The sequence below is a fragment of the Syzygium oleosum genome, unplaced genomic scaffold, assembly GCF_021117445.2.
Source record: "Syzygium oleosum isolate NSW1041296 unplaced genomic scaffold, Sole_v2.1 Sole_v2.01, whole genome shotgun sequence".
Classification (NCBI taxonomy): Eukaryota; Viridiplantae; Streptophyta; class Magnoliopsida; order Myrtales; family Myrtaceae; genus Syzygium; species Syzygium oleosum.
In genome coordinates, this window is record NW_026607485.1 from 918,833 (window position 1) to 933,699 (window position 14,867).

A 14,867-nucleotide genomic window follows, 5' to 3' on the forward strand; every position below is an offset into this window, starting at 1 on the left:
ATCCGCTAAATCAGCATCGAATATCCAAGAAGAGTAAAATCTGAATCTTTGGAATACCAAAGACCTAACATTGGATATGTTCCAATGTATTTGATTATTCTCTTTACTGCAGAAAAATGAGATTCCCTTGGGTCTGATTGAAATCTCGCACACATATAGACACTAAAAAGAATGTCAGGTCGAGATGCAGTTAGATGCAATAATAAACCTATCATGCTTCTATATACCTTCTGATCAACCTTTTTACCATTTTCATCTTTGTCCAGTGTGGATGAATGAGACATGGGAATGTCTGTTTTCTTGCAATTCTGTAATCCAAACTTCTTGATAATCTCCTTTGCATACTTCTCTTGGCAAATGAATGTACCATCTTTGGTTTGTTTCACTTGAAGGCCAAGAAAGAATGATAATTCTCCCATCATACTCATCTCGAACTCGTTCTGCATATTTTTTGAGAATTCCTTGCAAAGCAATTCGCTAGAGGATCCAAAGATTATATCATCAACATAAATTTGAACAAGTAGGAAATCCTTACCCTTTTTCTTAACAAATAAAGTTGTATCAACCTTACCTTTGGTGAAGCCATTTTGCAGAAGGAAGTTACTTAACCTTTCGTACCAAGCTCTGGGTGCTTGTTTCAGACCATAAAGAGCCTTCTTGAGTCGTAGACATGATCGTCTTTCTTGGTTCTTGAAACCAGGTGGTTGTTCCACATATACTTCTTCTTTGATATATCCATTCGAAAGGCACTTTTCACGTCCATCTGAAACAATTTAAAGTTATGGAAACAAGCATAAGCTAATAGTAGCCGAATGGCTTCTAACCTTGCAACTGGTGCATATGTTTTATCATAATCTATGCCTTCTTCTTGAGAATAGCCTTTTACAACCAGTCTTGCTTTGTTTCTTGTAACTTTCCCTTTGTCATCCAGTTTGTTTCTGAACACCCATTTTGTTCCAATTACTGGATGATTTTTGGGTCTTGGCACAAGCTCCCATACTTTATTGATTTTGAACTGCTGAAGTTCCTCCTGCATAGCATCGATCCAGCTTTCATCTGATAAAGCTTCACTAACTTCTTTTGGTTCTATTTCTGATATCAACGCCAAGTTGCTGATGTTCTCTTTGTATTTGGATCTTGTCTTGATGCCATCTTCAATTTCTCCAATGATTAGGTTCTTCGGATGACTGGATTTATGTTTTCAGTTTTTGTCAAATCTTTTCTTCTGAAAATCTGCAGACTCTGAACTTTCTGGTTGAGTCTGTATTGTATCTTCTTTTTCTTCTTTTCCTTCTGATACTGATTGTTGATGATCTTCTGATAATTCTTGAATGTTGGGAGATGGTTCAGATTCATCTCTGTGAGTTTGAATGTTTTCTTCAAACCTTACATTCATTGATTCTTCAACAGTCTGAGAATTCTTGTTGAAGACTCTGTATGCTTTACTTGAAGTAGAATATCCAAGGAAAAATCCTTCATCTGCTTTCTCATCAAACTTACCAGTGCGGTTATTTGGATTTTTCAGAATAAAGCATTTACAACCAAACACACGAAAATATGAAATGTTGGGCTTTCTACCTTTGTAAAGCTCATAGGGGGTTTTCTCAAGAATAGGTCTGAGAAAAGTTCTGTTAATGATATAACATGCTGTAAAAACTGCTTCGCCCCAGAAATGAAAAGGAATTTTGCTTTCAATCAACAGAGTTCTTGCCATTTCTTGCAAAGAACGATTTTTCCTCTCCACAACACCATTTTGTTCTGGTGTATAAGGAGTAGAAAAATTGTGTTGAAAGCCATTTTCCTCACAAAAATCTGAAAAACTTTGATTTTCAAATTCTCCCCCATGATCAGTTTTAATACAGGAAATGGAATAGCCCTTTTCATTTTGAACTCTTTTTGCAAATTTTGAAAAATATGAAAATGCTTCATTTTTATGAGCAAGGAAGAACACCCAAGAGAATCTTGTGAAGTCATCAATGATGACTAAACAATATTTCTTACCACCAATACTTTGTGTTCTGATTGGTCCAAAAAGATCCATATGAAGAAGCTGCAAGGCACGATTAGTGGAAACATGATGAATAGACTTGAAGGAACTTATTACTTGTTTTCCTAGAGTGCAGGCATTGCATAACTCTGTTTTCTTGTATTTCAAATCTGGTAGACCTCGAACCAGTTTCTTGTTTGAGATCTTTGAGATTTGTTTCATACTGATATGCCCCAATCTTCTATGCCATAAATCTTCATCCTCTTTTATTGAGATCAAGCAATGAGTGGAGTTTGGATTGACATCTAGAAGATAGATATTGCCATGTCTCCTTCCTGTAAATGTTTGAGAAGAATCTTTGCTTGTCCCTGAGCATGTATCTTTTTGAAAGTTGATTCTGAAACCTGTATCACATAGTTGGCTTATGCTTATCAAGTTGTAGTTGAGTCCTTTCACCAAAGAGACATCATTGATTGTAAGTCCTCCAATTTCAACTGTTCCTTTGCCAACAATTTTTCCTTTGGTATTTCCTCCAAAGGAAACTTTTCCACCATTCAGACTGTGTAGATCAGCGAATATGCTTGGATCTCCTGTCATATGTCTAGAGCATCCACTGTCTAGGTACCACTTCTTTTTTCTCTTTGTGGTAACCTGCAAAAATCACAACATCTCAAGTTTTCTTTGGTACCCAAATTTGTTTGGGTCCTTGAGTATTAGTATACGCTGTCTTAACAAAATCTCTTCTAACAGGTCTCCAGACCTTAGGACATTCATTCTCAAAATGTTGTGGATCTCCACATTTTGAGCACCTGAGTGCACTTCGGCCAACAGGTTTTACAAAATTCCTTTTGAAATGGTTTTTATAAGCTTGTCGAGGAGGTCTTTGTTTTAATCTCTCCTTGACCTTTGGAAAATCAATCAAGCTATCACTTTCCTTCGCAAATCCGAGACCAGATTTGTTGTAGTAAGAAATTTGGATAGAAAGGATATGCTTCAAGGTTTCTGAACCCTTTGAAAACTGGGAAGTAATTTCTGAAACTTGCTTTTTCAAAACCGCATTTTCTTTGGAAAGAAAATCTCGACTTTCCTTGACTTGATGAAATTCTTTTTGAAGGAAATCGATTTTTTCTTTTTGTGAAACATCCTGTTGCCTCAGTGATGAATTTTCCTTTTTCAAAGAAGAGATGCATTTAAGAGCAGTCTTAAATTCAAAGCATAATTCATCAATGTAATTTGATACTTCAAGAGGCATGTCAGAATGTTTTACCTCAATCTCCACTTTGGGATCAGAATCTGAATCTGAGTCTGAGTCTGACTTAGCCATTAGACAGAAATTTGAGATATCTTCATCACTGTCTTCACACTCTGTGTCACTCCAGGTTTCTGCTTTTAAGGCCTTCTTTGCTTTCTCAAACTTGGTCTTCTTTTTCAAAAGTGGACAATTTGGCTTGATATGTCCACGTTTCTTACAGTGAAAGCATATAACATCTTTCGATCTCTCGGTTTCATCGAAAAATTTCTTCTTCTCAAAAGGCTTCTTACCTCTGAGGTTTCTTCCTTTGATCTTCATTTTCTTATACTTCTTTATAAAGAGAGCTAGTTCTTCATCATCAACGTCTTCATCTTCAGAATCTGCATCAGAATCAATGTTAGTCTTCAAAGCAATTGATTTATTACCTTTGGATTCAATCTCCTCATTCCGTTTCTCAGTCTCATATGATTGAAGAGTTCCAATTAACTCATTCACTGATAGAGGCTTGATCCTTTGTGTCTCTCGAAGAGATGTTTTGATGTTATCCCACTGATTTGTCAGTCCTCTCAGAAGTTTGTTGACTTTCATTGCATCTGGAACTGGTTGTCCTTGATAAGCAAGACCGTTTACTATATCAGTAAACCTGTCATACAAATCAGCAATTGATTCTCCAGGCTTCATTTTGAAGGATTCATATTGACCAAGCAAAAGATTAATTTGAGTTTCCTTGGCTCGATCTGTTCCTTCATAAGTAACAAGGAGAGTATCCCAGATTTCCTTAGCTGATTCACAAGCAGCAATTTTTTTATATTCAATAGGAGATAAAGCACAATAGAGAGAATAAATTGCTTTGGAATCTAAGGTTTCTCTTTGGATATCTCAGCTTGAGATAATGGAGGAACTGCTGCTAAGCTTGCATCTGCCTTTTCTTTTGAATCAGAAGATCTTGGATTGACTCCTCTGATGATGACATCCCATTGCATGTGATCAATTGACTTTATGAATGCCTTCATCTTATTCTTCCAGACACTATATTCCTTGCCATCGAAATATGGTGGTCTGTTGTTGCTCTGTCCTTCAATGAGCCCTGGAGCACCATAACTAGCCATATAGATCGTTAGCTCAGAAGTAAGACACTTCAATAAATGAGCAACCAAGCTCTGATACCAATTGATGTAGCTAGCAAGGATCACCTAGAGGGGGGTGAATAGGTGATCTAAAACAATTTTAAATAATTTATGCGGAAACAAAATAAACCACAGAAGAGTCTGAATAAAATTTAGATTCAAGACAGATTATATAGACGGTGCTCTTGATGTGCAGAATGTAAAGTAAGAGATAAGGGATAGAAAATCTGCACACAAGTTTATAGTGGTTCGGCTTATAGCAAGCCTACGTCCACTCTCCCACGCTTACAGCCTACCGGCTGGATTTCACTATGTAATCAAGAGGAATTACAACTTTTGAGTATCAACACTCTTGTGTATGATAGGACTCTCTATCTCACAGAATCACTCTTACAAAGTGTCCCTCAAGATCTTAATGTTTTGCTCAGAATGACAAGAGAAATGATTGGAGTATGCTCAGACTTTGGACTTGTTGATTCTTGATTCTGTACACCTTCTGCTGCTCGTTGATCTCCTTAAATACTCCTCTGCTTCCAAACTAGCCGTTGGACAGCATTCAGAGGATCATCTTCCAATCTTCACCTTGGACAGATTTGTATAGAAAGGATTGAGTAGCCGTTGGGTGACAGATTCTGAATCCCGCTGATTCTGGTCGCCCATACAATCAGAATCTTGGTTTCCATAAGTAGAGCTTTGTCCGTTGTAATGCATTCTTGTCGTGATGTTTGATTGTCAATCAATTTGATTTAGATTGAGACAATCAGAACATTCCTTCTGTGAAATCCATGCCAGATCACTAACTGTTGTGTTATGTTCTGAATTCTGCGTCTGAAGAAATTCTGCGTCTATATCAGAAGAACTTCTGCGTCTGCGTCTGAAGAATTTCTGCGTCTGAATAATTTCTTCGTCTGCATCTGCATCTGAATAACTTATGCTTCTGCATTTGAATAACTTCTGCGTCTGAATCTCAGAACTTCGATTATGTGGGTCTTCAAAAACATACTTGACAGTTTGTAAAGTCTGAATAACTTTCTTCTGAGCTTCCAGAATATACAGACCTGGAATAAAATTGTTCAGAATAAGTATTAGATTTACAATAACATAGAAGGTTTTGTCATCTTCAAAATCAATAGGGGTTTTCCTCAACACAATTGTCGCAACAACAGTTACTAATACGGCAGTTATTTTAAGTGCAATGACCAATATAATACCATTTGAACGTAGATTAAAAATCAAAGGAAAAAAGTAGTAGGTCCCAATTCCAAAGGTAATTTTCTAGACAAGCAAAGTGGCAACAAAAATAAATAAATAAATAAATAAATAAATAAAGTGGCGGTCTAAAGTTTCAGCAGAAGGCAGCGTCTCAACAATGAATAGGTGGCAGAGGTAACATTATTTGAAATGATTTAGAGAGTTTTGACTTCATACATTCTGAGCGGAGCACATTCAGAAACCTGGTCAGCCCCTAACGTTTTCTTATTGTGCTTAATGTCAACTTATGCCCTTATGACATGGGCTTCTTACCTCTAACTTGTGTCTTCCTCATACGTTGCGATACACCATCCACCGTTTTAATATGCCATCATGTTTAACAGGAAATTCTCATCCTTCAATGTAAATACCCTAAACCGATTATTTGATAGTTAATTTCACAACAAAAGAACTACCTTTAATCTCTCCGATACTGATGTATCAAACTCTTGCCTACCACCTTGCATTCAAATCCCTTAACATTGCCCGAATCTCCTCTCACGCGTTCTCTACTTCATTAATCGAGATAATGGTATTACTAGTGCGCAACATTTACCCTCTCTAGCTAAAAGAATTACATGTGAACCTCAAGACAAAGTCCTTTGCAATCACCGGTTCTGGATGATTGGTATTACCGTGAGTAACACTTATCCTCCCTTTTTCCAATGCGAATGGACAGGTAGCATCTGGCGCAATATTCTTGCGCAACATGGGATCAGGCATAATGTATGGGGATGGAATGAGGAGCTTCAATGGATGGTTAGAGCAACAAGAGGCAAAGATTTGGCAGCGAAACTCCTCAAAGTATCTTTCCTAGCGATTGTATATTGTACTTGGATGGAGCGCAACCATAGGCGGTTTCAAAACAATCCAACTGACATTCAGATTATTTTGGCGAAGGTGCAGAAAAATGTAAGAGGTAGAGCTTCGCTATACCAAAAAATCAAACCTTCGCAAGCTAACTTTATTTTAGCTACTTTATGGAGACTTCCTACCTCCATATTCTCGAATTATTAGTACTAGTTGTAATGCCGGGGAATGCCCTTAAACTTCTGTACATCATCTGTTATATACTACTTACATTTTACACCAAAAAAAAAACACTTATCCTCCCTTGCGAAAAAAATTACGTGAGAACCTCGGGACAAGCTCCTCTACAATTATCGGTCTCTCCCCCCTCCCAAAACCATATATAGAAGCCATCGTATAAATTCTCTTGGCAAAAGAATCGCCCAAGAGCCTTGGGACAAGTCCTCTACAATCATTGGTCTCTTCCCCTCCCAAAACCATATTTGGATATCATTGTATAAATCTAAGTCATCTTGAATCTTAATTATGACAAATAAATGAGAACAAAGAAAAAGAGACCGCAAGTTTATAAATTTTTTTACATAATCGACCTATCTACAATTTATGTTAGGATTATAAGGCGACTTGTATAAATCTTTTTTGACAATGACAATGACAATGTATGCTATAATTAACAGAAGAAAATCATAAAAATGCAAACTGTGGTCAAATCCAAGTCAAGTTCGAACGTTTTCACATTGAACAAGGCTTTCTTCACCATGAGACAAGGCATCTTCTTTTTCTCTTAGCACCAGAAGAAAATAAGAGTAACGACTTTTAAGTCGAGCCTATGAAAATATTTCCAATGTGGAGGATAAAAATTTTCTGGCTTTACTAGTTAGTGGTACGACGCTTCGAGATAGTCATGAAGAATGTGAACGACCAGGAGATGACGGGGAGATGACGCTCTCAGCTTTGTTAGAATGAATTTTTTTTTTCTCCTAATTTGCCTTAGGTGGATTGTCCTGATCCTTTTGAGCAATAACATAAAATAAAGCCTTATGCATTCAGTTTTTTTTTTCAAAATATATTATTTGTTATGTGTGTAATTGTCAACAATTATTAATACGACAGTTATTTTAAGTGCAACGACCAATATAATCCCATTTGAATGCAGATTAAAATTTTAAGATTTCATTGGTTTCGAGTAAAATGAAAACATTTTCCAAAAAACGACCACTTGTATCGTATAAAATAATTACAATGAAAAATATTTTCATTATCGATAATAATTTATGTCTAAACATTTTCGTGTACAATAAAAATATTTTATTTATTTATTCATCTTTGTAAATAACAATTAACTGTCCATATTGGCATTCAATGTGACCTCTTAAAATGATACCACATCAATGGACCCCCCCTCCCCCCATCTTATCATAATTACATAACATGACAATTTATTTAATGGAGGTTTCAGTTTGAGCCAAATTTGAAAAGTTGATGTGACATTCCGAATTTTGGCCCATTTTTGGGATTTATAAAACGGGTATTTCGTCAGTGCGCTTATAGTAAAAATCTCGCCCGGGAACTGATCACTCCCGGTTATTATTTTTAAATCTTGAGATTTCGCTAGAATCGCATTCGATCGAATTTGGCCGTTATTTAGACCTCGAACTTGGCAGTCGATTTTCGAGAGTTTCAGGACGAAATAAATTGGATGGTGTCAATATTATCGTAGCCAGCGTTGAGATTGTCAGGAATAATGGAAAAATGGGAGTTTTTGACCGGGTGCGAATTTGGACTAGTAGACCTCTCTCGTAGGGTGTTTTGGGTTATTTTCTTTTGGCCCTTTTTCCTAAATTATAATTAGGATTTTTGTGGACCGTGGGATAGTTTTCGGGTTCGAATCGTGACCGTTGGATCGCGATCATTGCTTCTCTCTCTCTCTCTCTCTCTCTCTCTCTCTCTCTCTCTCTCTCTCTCTCTCTCTCTCTCCTGGCGCGCATGTCCGCCCATGCATGCGAGACGTCCCCTCTCCCTTCTTTTCCGCTCACGTCTCCTCCTTCTCTCTCCTCTTTTCTTTTCGTTTTCTTTTTCTTTTCTCCCTCTTCCCTTCCTCTTCTTCTTCGTCTCTTCTGCCCCCGACCCTTGCTTCGCTTCGCTTCTTCCTCCGCCCAGGCCGCACCTCGCCGGCCGCCTCGCGCCGCCGTCGCCCGACCGAGGCTGCGCCGCCGCTCGCCAACCGCAGCGAGATCCCGTCGGTCGCCCCGTCGCTCGGTCGCTCCCCTCTCTCCCCGAGCTCCCGTCCACCTCCGCATGCTCCTCCCCGCCTCCGCAGCCCATTGCTCGGCCGCCCTTCACCTCCGCCCCGACGCCGCCCCACTGGTCGCCGTCGCCGCCGTCCTCCTCTCGCCGTCGTCGCGCCGTTGCGTCGCCCGGCAGCTCCGCCCCGACTCTACCTTCTTCTCCTCCCGAGCGCGCGAGCTCAGCTCGCCGCCGCTTGCCGTCGCGTTCGACGAGTCTCAGCCGCCGTCCAGTCGTCCAGCCGGTTCCCCAGCTCCGCCCCAACGCCTGAGTGTCGTTGTCGCCGCCGCCGGTTCGACCCCCCTCAGCCCCCAGCTCGCCCCCTCTCGCCACCACTGCCCCTGCTTTCTTCCTCTCCCCTACAGTCTCCGTTGCCGCCGTCGTGTCGCCTCGCCGGCCAGCCAGCCAGCCAGCCGGCCGGTCAGCTCGCCGGCCAGCTAGCCAGCTCGCCGGCCAGCTTGCCCGAGCTCGCCCAGCCCGCCGACCAGCTGCTGCCCGCCGCCGTAGCTCGCCTCCGTCGCCGTCCAAGCCGTCGTCCGGCCCAGCCCGGCACATAGGCCAGCCACCGGCCAGGCGGCTCGCCGGCCGGCGTGCCCGGCCGTGCTCGAGCTCGCCGGTCGAGCGTCCCGGGCCGTGGCCGAGCTTGCCCGGCGCCGTGCCCGTCCGAGCCGGGCGCGTCGCCGGCCGTGGCCCGGCGCCTTGCCCGTTCAGCCCGGGCACCTCGCCCGTTCAACTTGCCGTGCGCCCCCGGGCATGCCGTTCGGCCACCGCGCCCGCGCGCCCAGGGCCTTGGCCGATCCGGCCATTGTGCCGCGTTGGCCGGCCACCGCGCCAGGATTGACCCGTGCCCGCGCCTAGTTCGGCACTGTTCACCCGGGCCATTTTAGGCCCGAGCCGATTTTCTCCGGGCCAAAACCAAGTAAGTGACTTCCTAAACCTTACCTAGTACATTGGGTATTATTAGACTTGTCTAGGGGATAATTAGTATCGGTTTAGGGGCTAAACGTGGTCTGTGGGCAATTTTTGTGCATGCGTAATTAATAGATTAAATTGTGAGAATTGTGGGGCTTAATTAATGACTAATTATGGTGGGCTAATTGATAATATTGTTGTGGCATTCGTGGGTGGGCTTGATGTTCGTATGTGGTAGGCGTGAATGACGGATTTGTGGGCAGGTGGAATGGGCTGTGATGTGAATTGGATTTGTACGTGGGTACTTATAGACTTGTCTCGGGTTTAGAACGGTTAGGGCATGGTTTAATTTAATTATATTGCTATATAATTGTGCTATTTGAATTGGATTAAATAATATGTTTGATTTTGGTGAGTGTGCGTGGCCGACTTGAACGTCGGGTTTGTGGATTGAGGTGGCGAATTGTGAATTGGACTGAGTTGTGAATATGGATTGCTTGGTGGAATTGGCGTGAAATTGATTGAATTGATTGGCGTGTGCTTGCCTGTCGATTTTAAGCCCGGATTGATCGGAGGGCTACGGACTTGGGACGTGTTGACGGCGGTCCGTGTGAAGGCATGAATGGCCGATGTGCCAAATGGATTCGGGCTTGAGACGTGTTGACGGTGGCCCGTTAAAGGTGTGTTGGACCGGGACGTGTTTACGTCGGTCATTGGAATTTGAGCCCGGATTGATCGGAGGGCTACGGACTTGGGACGTGTTGACGGCGGTCCGTGAAAGGAAAGTGTGGCTTGGGACGTGTTGGCGGCCCTGGGAATTGATTGAATGGTATGGCTTGGGACGTGTTGACGGCGGCCATTGGAATTGATCGAATTGTGAGGCTTGTGTACTGTGAGAATGAATTTGAGGCGCAGTGGCGCGAGTTGTGAGAAAGATGTTCGGACACGCATGTGATTTGAGTGTGATTGAATTGGCTGGTTGAGCGTGTGACTGAATTGGCTGGTTGAGCGTGTGACTGATTTGGCTGGTTGAGCGTGTGACTGATTTGGCTGGTTGAGCGTGTGATTTAATTGACCAGTTGAACGTGTGGTTTGCTTGGCTGGGCTGGTTGAATGCGAGTGAGATTGCGTGTGCCGGGTGACCGTGATATGATGATGAACTATTCTTGCATTATCTTGTTTGGACTAATATGCAGGGTTGGCTCGTGATTCGAGGGCAAGGTAAGTATAATGATGTGAACTCTATATGTTATGGGGTAGTTTGCATGTACGACTTGTCTGGGTACGCATTGGCCTACGTGGGGTATAGGGGGTTGCTTATTGAGACTCGTTCTCACGGTTATTATATAACCATTTCAGATCCGCGACCGTGAGTGATGGGAGACGCTGCAAGGGTATCTCGGAGATCGAGGACGGGTCGAGTGTCCCGTATTTTGAGTTTCCCCTTTTGTAGAGGAGTTAAGTTCGTGAACCATTGTCCCTTTTGATGAGCATTGTATGTATTTGCCAAGTGTAGGAATTACAGTTATTGTTTTGTGCTATTGTTACCCCTTGTCATTATTAATTGTCCGGGTTGTTTCTATTTGCTTCCGCGCGTGCCTAATCTCTGATGTTTGGGTTGGGTCGGCGACGCGTCCTGGGACGTCGCGTTCAATGAACGACCATCGCGGGATAATCGCGCGCTCGTAGGGTGCGGGGCGTGACAGTTGAGGTACTTGATTAAACAAAAAAGAAGTTTAGGTACTTGGTTATAAAACAAACAAAATTTCAAATACTTATAATTTCATTATCCCTTATCTATTCTTATCATCTGTTAGCAATATATGGGACAAAAATTATACGATCCGGAATACAAACAAGTATATATCGTCATTTTCCGTATAACCACACATAAAAGTTCAACGTTATTACTTCATGTGCGGGGTTTTTTGTGTTTGGCTACTCTATGTAAATTGCGTTGAAAAGTTATAACAATACTTACCTTACCAAAAAAAAAAAGTTCAACGTTATTATTATAAACAAGAAGACTTTAAATATTATGAAGGACTATTTAAGTTACAAGACTTTATAAAAAAAATCATCAAATAACTGAATTTTGTTACTAATCCGTGCTATTCAATGAGAAATCACAAGAGAATTATATATATTTCTGTGAATATGAAATAAAATAATCATAATTTGGGCATTAATGATTTTGACATATTACAACATCAGTTGACAAAACAAAAGATATTAAATAAATTCTTTGTAGTACTTTTACCCGAATATAATATGACATGTGTTGTATAGATGTATAATTCGATTCACTCAAAAAGTATAAGTATCTTTCCGTAAGTTCAGCAAATGTGCGGGAGACAGAAATTTCTTTAACAAACATGTACGTATGTGTATTTCACGTAAAAGTGAGTACTTTATAAATAGAGTTCTCCCCCGTCTAGTGACTAATAGTAACAAATATTGACACCAGCCATTGTTATACTTTGGTAAGGTATTATACTCATAAACTGTTTCTATGCAATCTAATATGAACATCGAATTCTTCCATAAATTAATAAAAAAAAGGAATAGTTAAGTTTGTAATTTTATTGATGTTTTTCTATATATTTGATTGCATTTAAATAACAATGCCTACTTATTAAGCACATCAAAGCCACAAAAGTTAAATTACATCTCTAAAAAAAAAGTTATTCTTGTTGCTGGTTCTCTTTCAGGGATTGACAAAATTTGGCTCATTTGATAATCTAGATATATTAAAGTTTAATTTTGTGAGACAATTATTTTAGGGGTCGTAATCGAATTAAGCCTATTTGATAACATGGTCTTAAGTTGACGTGATAAGAACACAACCCGGGTTGTTAACCCGATCGGTCCTGCGAGGCTCGAAGAAAACATGGGCAAGGTTGGAGGATTTGTGTTACTTAGAAAAGCTCGACCCACTAATGCTAGGTTGAGGGCCCAGTGTAAAAGTTCGATTAATTTACTTGATATCCTAGTTCGGGGACCCCAAGCCAGCCTCATGACCCTGACACTTAAACCAAAGACCCCAGCGGGGGGCCCGAGATCTCGGCACTAGCGGTCAGGACCAATCGGTCAATCCAAGATTCTATTTAGGTACGATGGATTCTTCAATCACTATTGTTGGCATTGTCATGCTTCATTCCTCTATCTATGTTATTATACAATTACAAATTAATCTAGTTTGTTACACTCAAATGGTAGCCATTTGGATTACTAAAAGTTCATGAAAGAGCTTCCATTATCGTGGAAGTGGCTTTCGAGGACTCTCCTTGTTTCTACAATTTTCCTAATTGCGTCAAGGATTACTCTATATCTTAGGTAAGAAATTTGGTCATTTTCTTACTTGCCCCTTTCTCTTCTCATTCATCTTATTATCCATTAATACTTAATGTTTCTTAATTAGTATCCACATAACCCCCATAAAGACGCATCAACTATGGGAAGCTGGTCACTTTTTCTTTCTCATCTATTGTAGTACGAAAGCATATATCTCTTTCTCTCAAGGAGCTCTTCTCGAAATCAAAAGCGATAAAACCATGCCAGGTCTATAATTTTATACATGCAAAAGTTCATGGACATATAGACTCATATTGGCCTTCAATTACTTTTGCATTCTTTAGTATTAGCTTTGCACGATGGTTTAGATTTTCTGAACGGATACAAGTGCTTCTCTCTTTGCAATTATTATTGTAGGCACCCAATTTATTACCAATGTTTTACCATGCATACTATTCTCGGATAGCACCCGCTCTAGTGGAAAATTTCTTGATTTTGAATTTATCGAAGCCTTGAGCGTTAAAATTAAGATCGATCAGTGTAATTAGGGTATGTTCTACAAGAGAAACAACGCCCAAATTGCCCACATCAGGATGGCTGGTCACATATATCATGACTTTTAACCATGACCGTCCGATTTTGAGGGTATTGAGAAAATTATGATTTCCCATATTAATTTATGCATTTAGGTATATCTAGTCGCAACACGCCTCGAGAATTGGGTTGGTTAGAGTTTCAACAAGGAAGATATTCTGACTTTTCACCGCGACCAACCATTCAACCAAACATGTAGAAATCCATAATCCCAAAACTTTTCGAAAAATCGGAGTGAATTTTCAAAATATTCAGGTCATGGTATGGGGTCAATTGGACGGAAAAGAAATGAGGGGTCAAAGTTCCAATATATGTATAAATAAAACAAATGATTTTTCAAAAAGAGAAGGAAAAAATTGTGCTTGGGTGGCATGGCGTTTGCAGTGCCCAGCTCACGCCTTTTGCTGGTTCTTTATTGCCTAGAGGCCCGGGTCTGTAAAGGCCCGATGGCCTTGAGTAAGGCCCCAAGTCCCTTGCGCAGCATTTCCCTTGCGCTTCCGTTTTTTTCCATTAAATATGGCGTCAAATGCTCGTTTTCTCAAGGTAAATAATGTTGGTAAGACTCTTATGCATTTTGAAGATATATGTGTGTGTGAGTGTGCGGACGAATTATCCTCTACATGTACACTTTTATATGCAGATGATGTTAACACCATGATGTCTGTATTATTAAAGAATTTTCTTTCTCTGCCTATAGAGAACAAGATATTGAGTGGAAAGTGTTAGACTCGGAAGAACCATTGGATTTGGGTGAACAAGCGAGGCACATAAGATCATTAGGTACTTGGACGGACCAAATAGAAGGAGAACGACTTTAATAATATGTGGACATCAATATGCTTGAAAGAACCTAAGGCTACGTTTGGTAATCGGGATAAAATTCAAGATTTATCCTACCCTGTATTTGGCGCCTGCCTAGGACAGGATAAAATCGGATACATGAAGGATATAGCCCAGATAAAATTATCTCATGGGGAGGTGAGATAAAGGTGGATAGGATTTATAATATTCGCATAAAAATTATTTTTCTCAAATAACAAACTTATTAAACTAATAAAACTAAAATAATATATGAATATCAATAATATTTGAATTTTAATATAAAAATTCAAAATAACAAAAAAGTAACAACAATTTCGTTTTTATTTATTCTTATTTTATTTATATATTCAATTTTTTTCTTTCTTACAATATAAATTTCATATATATATATATATATATATAAATTTAGTATTTATATTTACTACATATTTTAGGTATATTAGTATAGTTTACTATTTAATAAAATTTTATTAGAGAATGATGGAAGGGGAAAAAATAAATAAAAAAAGAAAAGAATTTAAAAAGAGGGAAA